A 15,931-nucleotide genomic window follows, 5' to 3' on the forward strand; every position below is an offset into this window, starting at 1 on the left:
ATAAAATCGACAACTGTTCAGTTCGTGTCCAGTAAGCAGTTAAGGAAAACCATGTGATTTTCGATATCTCGAACAGAGCCTCGATATCTTCGAATTTCAAATCTCGATAATATCGATGGACCTTCGATGATATCAGATTGGGACACAAAACTGACCAGCAAGCTTTTCAGGTAAATTCTTTTAAATGTTCGAGGTATAGAGAATCACTCGATGATATCGATATTCAAAGATTGATCATATCGAGACCAAGTCGAGGTCATCGAATTGGGACACAAAACTGTTCAGTAAGTTTATAGGAAAATTCCTTTAAAAGATCGATGAATCAAAACTAGTATCAATATCATCGATATTCAAAATCAGATGATATCGAGGGATGCTCGATCATATCGATGTCTGTTCAGTTCCAAAGGCAAATATGCTCTCAGGTTTTCAAATGTCGAGGAATCAAACCATGGGTCGATGCTATCGGAGTTCGAAATCCGATGACATCAAAGCATATTCGATATCCTCGATCAGTTGGCAAAAGGTTCAAAAGCGTTTGACAGATTGAGTTTGTGTCATCGAGCGGCCATTCGACGTTATTGAGAGTATACGCTCGATGATATCGAAGCCTGCTCGATGATATCGAACTCTGTCAAAAATATGGCTGTTGTATTTCCGTTGGAACTTTTTGCCTATTTAATGAGAGCTTGCCTGAGGTTGTTTATAGAGAAAAATAGATAAAGCTTTTGAGTGTTTAATTCAGATCACCTACCCTAAGCCCTTCTCTCATGGGAGTTCATTCCTCAATCCACCCTCATCATTGATATTCAATAAAGTAGATTGGTGAATGAACTTACGCATTCAAGGATCTTTTCAGCTACCACCTTAATGGTAAATCATTGAGCTGAGATTCCTTGAATGCATAGATCATAGTATTACTCTGCCACTCCAATGATTAATCATTTAATAGAGTAATTACCAACATAACCTTGACCCAACTCGTCGCCTTACATTAGAACATCATAAGTATTGCGGATCAAGGGAGCTAAAGATTCTTCATCAACAAAGGAGGAGATCTTCATCAACGTGCTTAATGGGGCTCATCTACTTATCTGTAAGTCATTAGAGTCCAGAGACTCTGCTGATCATTCCTTTGTATAGGATTGGGTCATAGGTGATTCTCAACCCCTTCAAGTCCTCATAGGAAGCCTCCGACGGGAGAATAAGTGTGGGTGCTGTGTTGACCCTTGCTCTTGGTGAGCATAAACTTATAAGTTCCTTGTGTGGATCCTTAGCCTGTGTGGCCTAAAACCCGGGTATTGTGTGTTGACCCTTGCTCTTGGTGAGCATAAACTTTAGGTTCCTTGTGTGGATCCTTGGCCTGTGTGACCTAAAACCCGGGTGCTGTGTGTTGACCCTTGCTCCTGTGTGGGGCATAAACTTGTGTCTCGTGGAGACATGTTAGGTACCTTGTGTATGTCCTAGGGCCATTACGGGCCTGGGTTATGTATCTCGTGGACACCTTGGTATAGTCTTTAACAAGGCTCTTGGTGGACCAAGGAATTGCCGCTATATAGAGCCTCATTCTCATGGAGTGCGTGGCCTTATTAAAAGACAAAGTTTGGGAAGGGATGGTGCTGCATGACAATTGACCACTTGCTATAAAAGCTCGAACTGTTAGAGAGTGGCGAATTAATCCCTTTATCTCATAGCCCAAGCCTCACATCGCATGGGTTAGGACGTCGGCCGAACCCTCCTCGTGGGCCCCACTTCACATGGGCTTGCCTCTCATGAGCCACCTGCCTCACACAGGCCGCCCACCCCGAGTGTCCCCGCATCCCACAGGCTACCCCACTCAAGCCTGGTGTGAAAATGCCCCTGCATTAACCACCCCCGAGCCTGGTGTGAAAATTCCCCTGCATTAATCACCCCCGATGACGAGTCTCGAACACGAGACCTCCCGCTCTGATACCAATTTGATGCAAGACAAGTGACCACTTGCTCTAAAAGCTTGAATCGTTAGAGAGTGGCAAATTAATCCCTTTATCTCATAGCCCAGGCCCCACATCGCATGGATTAGGACGTCAGCCGAACCCTCCTCGTGGGCCCCACTTCACATGGGCCCGCCTCTCACGAGCCACCCGCCTCACACGAGCCGCCCATCCCGAGTGTGTCCCCGCATCCCACAGGCTACCCCACTCGAGCCCGGTGTGAAAATGTCCCTCCATTAGATGGGTTTCCATTTGGGTCAGGTGAGGGAATTAGGTTTTGGGAGGACGTATGGGTAAGCGATGGAGCACTAAAGAAGAGGTTTCCACTCTTAACAAGGATATCGCCAGAGGCAAATATTTCAATGGATGGATGCTACTTGTTTTATGATGACAGAATTATTTGGGCCCATTTGTAAAGGAGCAATTTAAATGAGGGAGAATTAGAGAAATTGCTATCATTGTTGAGATTGTTAGAGAAAGTTAAGCCGCACCTACTCCAAAGAGACTCTTTGAAATGGTTTCCCAAAAAATCTAGCAAGTTCTCAATTAAACCCCCCTATTAAAAGCTTAGTGTTGATTCATCCAATGTAGAAATTAGCCATACAACCTATCTTTGGAGATAGGGAGCTCCCACAAGGGTAGTAGCATTATTGTGGTCAGTGATCAAAGTATCGATATCATTACAAGTTTCGTTGGCCAGGGATATGGAAACAATATCGATATTCCCAATAATATCACAAATAACCGGAAATGTGGGGAAACATGGGGAAAACGGTGGAATTTTCAGCGAAACCTTAGGAGACGTTAAAATGTAAATATTTGCATATTTAGAAAAAAAAAAATTGCAAAAAGAATGCATACATAACAAGTTTACATTTAATGGGGCCTTTAAAGCATGTGTTGTTGTAATAAATCAGTCCAACCATTCCATCCGGCCTATTTAACCATCCAACCTTCCATCCAAACATCCATCGATATTGCAAAATATCAACAACACATGATATTTCACCAATAAATCATCAACAATTGGAAAGGAAACGAAAGATTGTGGTCTCAATATCATGCATGTTGAGATATCGATAATATCGAGATATTATCAATGACAAATTGAGTGTATTATGTGCTTCTAAAAGGAGGAATCGGTCGATCATCTTTTTATACACTGCAATGTTGCATCAAAGATATGGGTGGCTATTTTAAGCAGCTTTGCTATCCAAATGGGTCATGCCCAGTTCTATTGAAGCCTTTTTTAGATTGTGGCACAGCGAAGGGATAGGAGGGGCTGGTAAGGAGATACGGCGGCTATGTTTATTGGCTAGTATTTGGTCTCTTTGGCCAGAAAGAAATCATCACATTTTCAAGAATTGGAATAGATCCACGGAGCAGTTGGGATCGTGGGTTAAAGAACTAGTTAGGTAATGGGCCAATGATCTAAAGGCAATCGGGGCGGATCAAGTTGTTGATCACCTGGGCTAACTTGTATTTGTTTCTCCCTTTTCTTTTTCTTTTGCTCTTGTAATTCTTTTGACCTCTAGTCTTGTGTAATAAAATCCATCACCGTTTCCAAAAAAAAAAAAATGATGGTGATTTGAATGGATTCAATGGTTTGGATTTGTCTTTAGATCATTCAATTTTCTACTATTTTGGATCAAAGGATTTGAAGTACTCACGGCATGTTTTTTATGTCCACTTCATGTGCTTTTTGGAATTTTGATAGATCTCTTTGTAATTAGCATCATAGAAAGCCCAGATTAGCAAGGACATGAATATAATTGTAAGATCCAGGCCTTTGAGTTTCAAGCCTCAAGTTTGAGAGTGCAGTGTGTATGCATAATTAATTGTGGAGATCGAAAGGAGAATGCAAAACAGATGGAGGAGATCAAGATGGATGGAGTAGATCCCACATGTGAGGCCCACTTGGCTGGTCGTACGGCCCACCATGATGGGACGTCACCACCATGAGAGGTGGTGACGCCCCCTCTCTTTCCCTATTCCCCTTTCCTATTCTCTCCGCTTCAATTTCCTTTCCTAAGGGAACTTCCTCAAGTTTCCTAATTTGGAAATCCCCTTTTATTTTCCTTTTTCAAGTATTAAAATTGAAAGGAAATTGGGAGTTTCCAAATCTGGAATATTTTTCACCTACTGCATTATTTATTTAAATATTATGCTACATTATTTGCATGTTTTGTACATGTGTCATATTTAGAAAGTTCTATGTTGACAAGATACTAGACATTTTCAACAAAATCCGCTGTCCATCATATTCACCATAGTGTCCAGCATGTGCATGATTCATTATGAGTGGAGCCTGTGGCCATGTGGGCCACCGCATGCAATTGATCATGACCATCCTTTCCTGGATATCCCAAATGATCCATTTAATGGATGATCTACGCCTTACTTGTCTAGTGGCAGTTGTATCATATGCTGGATATAGTGGTAATATTGTTGTCCCATCAATCCAAGGTATTGATCGTGCAGAAAATAAACGATTGTAATTGAATCTGGCTTGTTCATTGATATCTCACCCATCTTTCATCCTATTGAGACAATTTTACATGCTTATGTAAAAGCACTTGATAAACATTCTCGATGAAGCATATCAGCTTGCTGACTGCTGGATCTGGACAGATTGGATCCGAACCATTCGATATCAGATCTATTAGATCAAAATCGTTGAAACTTGGATTGGGCTCAAGCTGTATCCCTAGCCCAATGTCTACGTTTTGAACACATCTAACGGTTCAGATTTTGTCTTTGATCGATGGATCATGGAGATTTGATCACAACCATCCTTTGCATGCATTAGCAAGATCTACACCATATAGCTTTCTTACTTGACTATTATGAGATCATAAATCCTTAGATTGAGTCATGTGACTTTTGATATCGTGTGTATACAAACAGAATCTGATCATGGCACAAAAAATCATGTAGCATTACCCAATGCATGAGTGTAAACCAAGGTATTCAAGGCCGTAATGGCCATTACAAACCCTATAATGGTTGGAATATTTTTTAAGGAAAACAAAATGTATCGGCCCGTTACGGCCGTATCAGTCCATTACAGCCCCATGTCAACCCATTATGGACTCATTACGGGCCAATTTTTTTTCAAATCAGCCATGGCCCCGTACCACTTAACAGAAACCACCATTAACCCTTTTTTAATACCTTGGTGGGAACCGAGTCTAACCATACACTGGTTAATGCTGGAAGATTATGAATTATTGCATCATTATTGAATTAATTCCATGTTCAAGATGGGGCAAGCAAGAACTTTCCAATCATGTTCAGTTTAAGATTATGTAATGTACTTCGTGCAATCTGAATCATGGCGTGGCGTAAAGGCAGTTACATAAAGGTAACAATGGCAACCGTTATGCGTTACGGGTCGTAATGTTCGTAATAGCCGTCATGAAAAAAATGACCTATAACCGCCATTGACGACCTATTACGCCCCTTGTAAAGGCCGTTACAGCCCCGTAATGGTCAGGGCAAATACATGTTTTTTGGATTATTATTTTTTTTCAACGTTACAGGGCCAATATAGGTTTTTTAGGCTTTTCTTTCAATAAATAAAGAGACCATAATGACCATTATGAGGGTCATAATAGCCGTTACAACCCGTATCGTAAAGGTATTCCGTAACAACCGTTACTGAGTACCTTGGTCTGAATAGTTGGATCATACACCAAGTGCACACAAACTTGGAACACAATTTGCAGGATTCTGTACCAAACAGTGTTGATATGTGCGATCGCACATTCGCATATGCGCACAAATGTGCACAGATCACATATGCGACAGTGGCATATGTGATCACTGCACATATGCGATCACATATGCCACATGCGCGATAATATGCGATCGCATAAGTGCCAACAGTCAGAAATCTTACCGTTTTCTGACCGTTGGAAAAAAAAAATCTTGATTTTTTCTCTATAAAAAGAGATTTTAAGCACTCCACACACTCGAAGATCAAACTCTCTCTCTATTTCTATTTTTCTCTCTCTTACACTCTCTCTTACATAATTCCAAGCCCCAAGCTCCACTCCTCCATCCATATTTCTTTCAAGAATGAAGTTTCAATCAAGGGAAAGGGCAAGTACATCTACAAGGATTCAAGAATCAATATTCAAGAGACAAGACAACCAACCTCCATCTGTTGAACTCTCTTTCTAGTTTCTAATTTTTTCAAGTTATAAAGATCATAAATTCATAATCATATTCACACAACTCTCTTTCTAGTTTCTATCTCTCTTTCTTATCTCATATTCTCATCATCTCTTAAAGTTTCATAATCATATCCAAGTTCTAACTTCTAACTTCTAACTTTTTTTTCAGTTTGTTACTTTTTCTTACAAGTTACTTGCAAGTTTACAAGTACAACAACACAACTTACAACTTACAAGTCTACAATATTCTAGAATCAAGACTCAAGGGTCAAGGCAAAAGTGAAGACAAGATCAAGAAGTGAAGAATTTGTTTTTTTGTAAATTTGTAATTGTAATTGTTGTGTTTGCGTGTAAATCTCTCTCTCTCTCTCTCTCTCTCTCTCTCTCTCTCTCTCTCTCTCTCTCTCTCTCTCTCTCTCTCTCCTTTTCTTTTCCCTCTTCTCCCTTTCTACTACTAGTGTAAGCGTAAAGTGTGTAACTCTCTCTCTCTCTCCTTTTCTTTTCCCTCTTCTCCCTTTCTACTACTAGTGTAAGTGTAAAGTGTGTAACTCTCTCTCTCTCTCTCTCTCTCCCCCAAGTCCCATCTCTTTAGTCTCTCTCTTTACTCTTTAGTCTCTTACTTTAGTAACTTTACTTTAGTTTTTAGTTACTTGTTTATACTAACAATCAATACACACATACCACCAAGGCACCAATATAATGTCTTCTTCCCAATCTTCCTTTTTGAAACCCAAGTCGAATGACCCAAGTTGGAAGTATGGGCACTATCGTAGTGTTTCAGATAAGACTCACATAGTGTGTGAGTTATGTAGGTATGTGGGTTCCGGTGGCATTGCAAGGGCACAAGCAATACCTTGCACATTTACAGAGGTTAAATGCAAAGGCATGCGACAAACTTACTCCAGAAATCCGAAGGGAGATCATAGAGTATATGGGAAAACAGTCAAGAAAGAGATGCGATAGTACCCTACATCAGGAGGAATATTTGGAACAAGACGCATATGAAGATATAAACATAGTTGATGTAGATGAAGCTAGTCCCACTCCCCCTACTTCGATAAGCCAGTCCAGACCACAAGTACAACCAACGGTCTCGAAAAGACCTCGAGGGGATGGGCCCATGGATAGATGGTGTAGACCACACCCCGAGGATGTAATCAACCAAAGGGGTTGAGGCAAAGGGCTGGCTCAAACAATTTTAGAGAACCGGTATAAACAAAAATATAGGAAAACTACTATTCAATATATTGCTAAGTGGTTTTACCAAACCGGCATTGTTTTCAATGCCGTTAAATCGAGAAGCTTCAAAGTAATGGTTGAGGCTATAGGTCAATTTGGACCTGGGCTTAAACCTCCTTCATATCATGAAAGGAAGTGAATATGCCTAAAAACTGAAGTTGAATATACACGATCATTTATAACTGAATATAAGGAATCATGAAAAACATATGAGTGTTCACTAATAGCCGATGGATGGACCGATAGAACCGATCGGTCTCTTATTAACTTCTTGGTAAATTGTCCAGCTGGGACAGTGTTCTTGAAGTCCGTGGATGCATCGGGCCATTCACACACTGGAGAATATTTGTTTAGCTTACTAAATAATGTAGTTAAAGAAATAGGTGAGGAATATGTTATACAAGTAAGTACAGACAAAGCAGCCTCGTATGTAATGGTCGGTCGTCTTCTTATGGAGAAGAGGCGACGTTTATTTTGGACCCCCTGTGTGGCCCATTGTGTTGATCTTATGTTAGAAGATATAGGTAGGTTATTTATAAATGTAATTACAAGGGCTAAAAGAATCACAATCATTATGTACAAACAGGCCCTTCTTCTCAGTCGAATGAGAAAACACATTGGGGTAACTTGCTACGTCCAGTAGTCACCCATTTCGCTACAGCCTTTTTAACACTACAAAGATTACATGCAAAAAAATCAGAACTTAGAAGCTTTATAGTGTTGGCCGATTTTACAAGTGGGCCTTGATCAAAAAAGGCTGAAGAGAAACAGGTTCAACAAATAATCATTTCAAAAAGTTTTTGGACACAAGTGGTAAAGGCACTAAAAGCATCCAGCCCTTAGTCGCTATGTTGCGATTGGTGGACGGAGATGAGATGCCCGCAATGGGCTACATATATGATGCGATGGATAGGGCGAAAAATAAGATCATGAACCATTTTAACTATAGAGAGTAGAGACCGTGATTACAAGCTGATTATAGATATTATAGATAGAAGATTGTGCAGCCAAATGTCATCTCCATTGTATTCGGTTGCTTACATCCTTAACCCATCTTGTTTATTCACTTCTGTTGATCCAGCAGAAGCACTTACTATACATATAATTGGATTTATTGATGTGTTGGAAAGAATGATTCCAGATAGAAAAGAACAAGACAAGATCTCAACTTTGCTAGACTTCTATACAGAGTGAGGGATATTCTCAAAGGATATCGTAATAAGGCATCGGACAATGAAATTACCCAGTAAATACTACTATGAATGTCAGTCTTAATATCTTACAAATAGTTTTTCTACAAAGTGTCTCTAACCTACTTAAACTGTTTTTTCTTAGCTGACTGATGGGCTGCTTATAAAGTGGACCCGAACAGGAAAGATCCAGCTCTAAAGAAGCTGGCTATGAGGATTCCTAGACTCGCGTGTTCTACCAGTGGTTGCGAGAGCAATTGGAGCACGTTCGAGGCGGCAAGTTTAGTAATTGTAAACTTCAATTTTTTAGTGTAAGGCCCAAGCTAAAGTAATTACCTAAATAGCTAATGTTGAATGCGCTTTCTTTCATCAGATTTATACTAAGAAAAGGAATCACCTTGAACAAAAAAAGCTCAACGACTTGATTTTCGTTCAATACAATCAAAAATTGCGAGAACGATTCCATACTAGGAAAGAAAAGCCTGGTTTCTTTAACCTTATCTGCTTATATAAGTTGGATGCAGATAACGAGTGGCTCGTAGAGACAGAGGACCTGACATGGGCGCAAGTTGAAGATGCTGCATATGGATCAACACCTAGTGAAGGTACCACTCGAAGGCGAAGGATGGGGGGACGCGGAGGGCAAGTAGTAACCGTCGACCCGTTGAAAAGATTGAGGAGATGGAAGACGGAAATGGTGATAATGATCAAGCTGAAGATCTACCATTGGATGTTGATGAAGTATTAGTACATACAAATAATGAAGAAACGAAAGAAGTGTATGTAGAAGAAGGAGATGACTCGGATAATGGTGGTGATGATGATGGTGGTATAATAAATAAATAACTTCTTCATTTTGTTTACTAAGTGTGTTGATGTTGATTATTGATGTAGCGTTGAATGTTGATATTTCATATCTGCTAACTATATTGTAAAATGTAGAATTGTTGATGAATGATGACTTAATATTTAATTCATTATGTAATTGGGTTTATTTTACTTAAATTAAATGTATTGCAAGGGCCAAGGGCATATAATAATTTATTCATTCTTTTCTTATTTTCTCCCTATTTTTCTGATTTTTTTAAAAATTTTTGCAAAATTTTATAATAATAAAAAATGTGTGACCGCACATGCGATTGCGCGATCGCATATGCGCACAGGCATATGCAATCGCACACGATCCCATATGCGATTTGACAACATTGGTACCAAGAACACCTAAAATGTATCCCCGTGTGTGAGAAACTTTAATTTCCACAATTAATAAGCACTTCTCATATGTCATGTAGATATCTCTCTCACTATGCCTAAGTCAAATCCACTTTCTAACTTAATCAAAGAGGACAAATTCATATATCAGAACCACATTGATTGGACCCGAAAGATGGAGTTAATGCTAACTGGTAACAAACTATGGCATGCAATTAAGGATCTCGTGCCTAACCCACCAAGGATTGATTCCACTCCACAGAAAATTAAGGACAATGAGCAATGGCAAAGGGCAAAACAACTTGTTAGATGCTAGGTCCAAACCGTTGCGACATTAGTATCGCAAATATAAACTTGCATGGTACTAAAATTGCGTGTGGAATAGGATACCCCGGGCTATGCACATGGAAGCTTGGCGAAGCTACAGAATGAAGGCTATGTCCTAGAGGGGAGGAAGGAGGGATTAGGACCAAATAAAATTTTCGACTTTTTAAATACAATTGTCTACTTAAACTAATATGCATATTAAACTACATAAGGCAATTAACTCTAAGGCTTCCAAGCCTATAGAGGGTCCAATCACATAGACTACAGTAGATATACCAATTAGGCAACTAGTTTATAATTGATAGTGAGCATGTATGTATGAGATATGCTAATTATCAACGCCTAGCATTCATTTAATCATGCATACATATAATTCATCTAAACAATCACATAAGCATAATTAAATAAGTGCTCAAATAATAATAACAAACACAAGCATGTATAGTAGTACGGTTTCCCTACTCTACTCCCAGCGGACGCACTCAACCCATGAGTGTACCGAATTTAACTATTGGAGGTATTAAATCAGGTTCACCTCTAACCTTTACAATCCTACACAAGGACCAGCTCCCTTGGAGACTTGCATAATTTTCTATAGGCTAGCCACAAACCTTGGTCCTAGTCCAAGGACCTACATTTACTCCCACCAAATGCTCCCATAGAGACTAACACGTACACACTCATGTCCGATGAATTCGTCCCTACGCAAGAGCCTAGGTCCTACACAAGAACCTATCAAGTTTGGGTCACAAACTCTTAGCATCGATCCTACACATGGAAAGAGAGTATGGACTCATGCATGACACTAGTCGAATTGAGCCTCTTTGACGTGCCTTCTTGGGTTGCTTGATCAATGCTCTCCCACGCTTCAATCAGCTCCCCTTTTGCTCCCCTGATCGTGATGCCGATACATTGTCAATACTTCAGCTCCAAGATCAAACACCTTACATGCGATGCTCCTTTGCGATGACCAAGGTGATGGGAGTTGGGTAAAATCTCCTACAACTAATAGGAAGTTGAATTCTTAGGGGATTCTACTTGATGAACACTCTAGATATTGATAGACACTAGATTTGCTAATAGAAATGGTGTCTAAACTCTAAAGAAAGCCTGAGATCGTGATCTTCTTGGATCTTCTTGTAGAGGAGCTTGGAATGCTCATTAGAGTGAAGAATCGCTAATGAGATAGCATGAATCTCATTGGGATAGAGCCTAAGAGGTTTGGTAGAGCTTGAGATGCACTAAGGTCTCTAAAATGCCAAAATTCATCCTTTCCACAAAGATCTAGTTGCTAGATTTATAGAAAAAAAGGCTACAATGGATCTATAACGGCTAGTCTTCGATCAGGCTGAAGCAAGGTGTCCCGTATCGGTATCGGTTGGCGTAACGATGACCTCCAAAACCGATACGGATACGGGGCCGTAACGGTGATACGGGGGCGTAACGGCCCGTAACGGCGCAAAAAATTTTTTTGCCAAAAAAATATGAAAAAATATGGATTAAATCCGGAATATTCTAAGCATTCCAAATATGCATTCATTTATAAATTGGAACATGTTTATGGTGGTGTAACGGTCCACTCTTTAGTGAGAAGTTGTATCGGACTGTCTGATGAATTTATGAACCAGATAACCTGAATTTGACTACAAAATTCATATATTTAATTTTCTAACTATCTACTATCAATGATAGATATATTAGAATGAATGTAATATGAAAATATCTTACATTTAGGTGTTTGCAATTATTTTTGAGGGCCAAAATTCATGCGTAAATAGAAAAAAAATATAAAATGGCACCCCAAATATGTAAAATGCACATTAACATGTTCTACTATGATTAACACATCATATGGCATCATTAAAACAGCAAAAGAATCATTAAAAAATGATTTTTCGAATTTTCAAAAAAAGGGCCGAAATAAATGCGTAAATAGAAAAAAATAAAAATATATATATAAAATGGCACCCCAAATATGTAAAATGCACATTAACATGTTCTACTATGATTAACACATCATATGGCATCATTAAAACAGCAAAAGAATCATTAAAAAATGATTTTTTGAATTTTCAAAAAAAGGGCCGAAATAAATGCGTAAATAGAAAAAAATATAAAAAAAAATATAAAATGGCACCCCAAATCTGTAAAATGCATATTAACATGTTCTACTATGATTAACACATCATATGGCATCATTAAAACAGCAAAAGAATCATTAAAAAATGATTTTTCGAATTTTCAAAAAAAGGGCCAAAATAAATGCGTAAATAGAAAAAAATATAAAAAAATATATAAAATGGAACCCCAAATCTGTAAAATGCACATTAACATGTTCTACTATGATTAACACATCATATGACATCATTAAAACAGCAAAAGAATCACTTAAAAATGGTTTTTCGAATTTTCAAAAAAAGGGCCAAAATAAATGCGTAAATAGAAAAAAATATTAAAAAAATATAAAATGGCACCTCAAATCTGTAAAATGCACATTAACATGTTCTACTATGATTAATACATCAAATGGCATGATTAAAACAGCAAAACAACCATTAAAAACTGATTTTTCGAATTTTAAAAAAAGGGGCCAAAATTCAGCGTAAATAGAAAAAATTATTAAATGGCACCCCAAATCTGTAAAATGCACATTAACATGTTCTACTATGATTAACACATCATATGACATGATTAAAACAGCAAAATATATTAAAAAAAGTATAAATACCTATTTTTGACGAATTTCTGAAAAATGGCCCACCGAGCTTTGATTCAAAAAAATCTATAATATAATAATATAATGTGTTTTTCTATCAAATACCTAGCTAAGGTTGGTCGAAATTAGTAGTAGAAGGAGTTAGAAACAGTTTGGAAGCAAGAGGTTTCAAAAAAACAGCAAAAACAAAGCTAAAAAAAAAAAGTTATCGTTTCGGGCCCGTTACGGTCCTATAACGGCCCGTTTCGGGCCGCTACGCCCGTATCGGTCCCGTATCGGCCGATACGGGTACAAAAAATCGAATCGGCCGTTTCGGCCCCGAAACGGGTAACGGTTCGCACCGTTACTGTTACGTATCGGCCGATACGGCCGATACGTAACCGATTTGGCATACCATGGGCTGAAGTTTGCTTCAGTTGCACCGAATTAACCTGTGGAAAAACCATGAAGGTTGCTGGACAAAATTCGGTACCTTCAGTCGGACCGATCATGACCTTCGATCACACCGAATCTAGCCGAAGGATTGTCCAGCTGGAGCCGAAATATACTGGTTTTTCAAGAAGGCTTGCTAACCATTTTTTGTCATTTTCGATCGGACCGAATTCATAGTTCGATGGCACCGAGTCCAGCCAAATCTTGTCTAGTTGCAGCCAATTTTAAAATGAATTTAAAGGTTGTGCTTGTTGTCCTGTTCTAACCACTTTCGGCAGGACCGAAGGGGTGTTCGATGGGACTGAAGATTGTTGAATTTATGCAGTTATTCCAACAACTCGGAACCTTTAAAGCCAATATAAGGATGTTCAATTTAGGCTCCTATGACTAAGGGATGATCAATAAAAGGTTTACCTATTAGGGTTAAGATCATCTGGAGGTTTAGGTTGTTTTGGGTCAAGGGCTATGGACACCAAGGCACCCCATATACTTTGCTCCTTGATGCTCCACGTCCTCTTATGTCTTCGGTGTTCAGCTTTCAATGGCTCAAAAGACTTCATGACACATGAACTCGCGTGATTGACAAACAAGGTGCACAAATCATTGCACTAACAATCTCCCCATTTGTAAATTATGTGACAAAAAACTAACCTAGACAATGTCATGCTTCATACCAATGAGATACCAAAACAATTCAAAATATTACATGTTAAATAAATTTACAACTAGATACACCAAGACATGTAAACTTGCATTACTCCCCCATACTTGCTCCCGCTATCTTCATCAATCCCTACAACAATAAACAAATCCTACAAAATCAGAATATACTTGTATGGTGGGACTAAATCTTTCTCCTCCTTTTTGTCAGTATTTGACAAAGGGATGCATATGAGGGTTAGCATAAACAACATACTTGTAAGTAGTGCAAAATCCTACAAGCGAAGATGTCCGATGAGTAGTCTGCAAGTATCACTCATCCTTCCACTTTTCTAGCCTATTTGTTTATAAAACAAACTTCATGACTGGACGGGCTAACTCATGGTGCCTCAACACAGGAGCAATCGTACACGTGCAATTCTTTGCAAGGGTTCAAAAAGGTCAAGAATCCACATGAGGACAACGCTGTTTATGGATGGGATTAGGAGATAGAGCAGAGGACATTTCAATAAGAGTCATGAAACTATTTTTATTTTATTTTTTTTGGATTAGTTGGTGGACTATTTTTACAATCCTAAAGCTAGACGGAATCTAATTTTCATGTCTAAACTTTCTGCATTTAGTTATTCCTTAGTTTTTTATTCAATCATTCGCACTTACTTTGAGAAACGCATTTGCAATTGGAATTTTGATTAATGATTTATATTTGTTCTCCATCATTCTCTAGTTTTGGCCCATTTGCACTTATTTTCACAAATGCAAGCTAACTCTCCTTCATTTCATTGTATCTACTAACTCCATACTCTTATCCGTTAATGTTCCTATATTCCATGTTTCAAGACTAATCCTATTCTCCTGGACTAGCGTCTCCACCTACGCGTCTAGAATGGCACGAAAATTGTTGCCTACTTCTCAAAGCAACCAAGCATTGTTGAGGCGTGTTATTTCCAAGAGACACCTAGCCAACCCTTGCCCATTTCTCACTACACCCAGGTACCAATGCAATGCGTCACTTACATTCCATGAGTTTGGAATGTCATATTGTTCAGATTCATGATGAAAGTTATGGCACAAGTTTGACATTGGCTGCCAACCTAACGCAACCCTCCTTTATCGGGGCTTGGGATTGGCAATGAGAACCAAGGTATTCCGTAACGGTAACGATGGTCGTAACAGCCACCACCGTTACCTTTATGATACAGGGTGTAACGGCCGTTATAGGGGGGTATAACAATCGTTACCGTCTCCTTTTTTATTGAAAAAAATATATCTGAAAAACATGTATCGACCCCGTAACGAACCATTATGAGGCCTTTACAAGGGGCATAACGGGCCGTTGCAAGGCTATAACGGCCTTTACTGGTCATTTTTTCTGTAACGGACCCTTTACAACCTTGTAATGTGTAATAGTTGCCACTGTTACCTTTATGTAACGGCCTATATGGTCCTATAATGGCCTTTATGGCACACCATGATGAGAACACAACTCCCATAGGTAGAATGTAATACTATTACAAACATTGATCACAATCAAGCACTACCTAATAGTCAACTACATAGGTTGATACATGCACTATTTCCCATGTAAAACCGATATGCTCCCGTATCCCAAGGGTGTGATACATGGTGCATGCTAGTGTTTCAAATGGCATTCATAGCATAAACATAGCGCTACGTCGCATACCTAAATAGAGTAAATACCTTATAGTGTACACTACAAGGGTCTTAGCGTGCACTACAACTACGTAGCATGCAGCATTGGTAGCATACGCTACAACGTATTTTTTTCATTTTTTTTTAAGTTTTGCTTTTTAAATTTTGTATAAATTTCACATCATAAAAAACATTAAGAAGTAACCAAACCTTTTTATATTTGCTTTCACTTAAAATGGTAGTGATCCTTTGTTAAAGTTGGTGTGAAACTTGGACACTAAAAAACCTTTAAAACTAAAAATAAAAAGGGTTTCGAAAGAGGGTTTTCAAAAAAAAAACCCTCTTTGTATA

General features: G+C 38.7%; 1 protein-coding gene across 3 annotated transcripts in view; it reads right to left on the bottom strand.

Moving 5' to 3' along the window:
* The window catches only part of LOC131219194 (uncharacterized), a 60,058-nt gene that overhangs the window by 20,348 nt on the left and 23,779 nt on the right, over window positions 1-15,931 (bottom strand). The gene's annotated exons all lie outside the window — the stretch shown is intronic.

The sequence above is a fragment of the Magnolia sinica genome, chromosome 11 (genome assembly GCF_029962835.1).
Source record: "Magnolia sinica isolate HGM2019 chromosome 11, MsV1, whole genome shotgun sequence".
Classification (NCBI taxonomy): Eukaryota; Viridiplantae; Streptophyta; class Magnoliopsida; order Magnoliales; family Magnoliaceae; genus Magnolia; species Magnolia sinica.